We start from the raw sequence: 893 nt of genomic DNA on the forward strand, positions 1-893 counted from the left end.
AGGACTCTAGTACCCCTTGCATAGAGACTCAAAGAGATACCTTTCTTGACATTCCTGAAGCCACTGAGAGTGACATTATATCACTATTAAATAACATGAAAACTGGCTCCCCCCTTGATCTGCTCCCTGCCAGACTGGTGACCACTTTGAGCAGGACACTATGCCCAATCATGTATAAAATCTTGAACCTCTCTTTTAAAGAAGGGCAACTCCCTCAGCAATGGAAAGAGGCAGTAGTGAATCCTATACGGAAAAACTCAGCTTCACCTTGGACGGAACTCTCGAACCTCCGTCCCATCTCTCTTCTGCCCCTCCTGAGCAAACTGGCTGAGAAACATGTCAACACCCATGTTTCCAGTTTTATAGAGGTGACAGGGGGCCTGGACCGCTCACAATCTGGGTTCAGGCCCAACTACAGCACTGAATCAGCACTCCTCTCCGTGACCGATAACATCAAGATGTCACAGGATAGGGGAGGTTCAATGATTCTGGTGCTGTTAGACCTGTCGGCCGCTTTTGATACTGTGTCTCACAAAATACTTCTGGGCCGTTTGCAGGGAGTGGGCATTGGAGGACAGGCTTTGTCCTGGTTGGAGAGTTTCCTTTCCAGGCGATCACATTCTGTCAGCTTGGGCCCCTATCGTTCCACCTCAAGGGTGCTCACGAAGGGGGTGCCACAGGGCTCATGCCTAAGGCCCACATTGTTTAATGTGTACGTGGCCCCCCTTGCTGAAATTGTGAGGAAGTATGGATTCACTCCGGTGTCCTACGCCGACGACACCCAACTTCTCTACCCTTTCCACTCTCTCAACTATAATGTTAGGGAATATTTTGCTGAGGGCATGAGGGCAGTATCCAATTGGATGGCTTCCAACTGCCTCCAATGTAATGTC

Source organism: Lissotriton vulgaris, chromosome 10 (assembly GCF_964263255.1).
Source record: "Lissotriton vulgaris chromosome 10, aLisVul1.2, whole genome shotgun sequence".
In the NCBI taxonomy this organism is placed as follows: Eukaryota; Metazoa; Chordata; class Amphibia; order Caudata; family Salamandridae; genus Lissotriton; species Lissotriton vulgaris.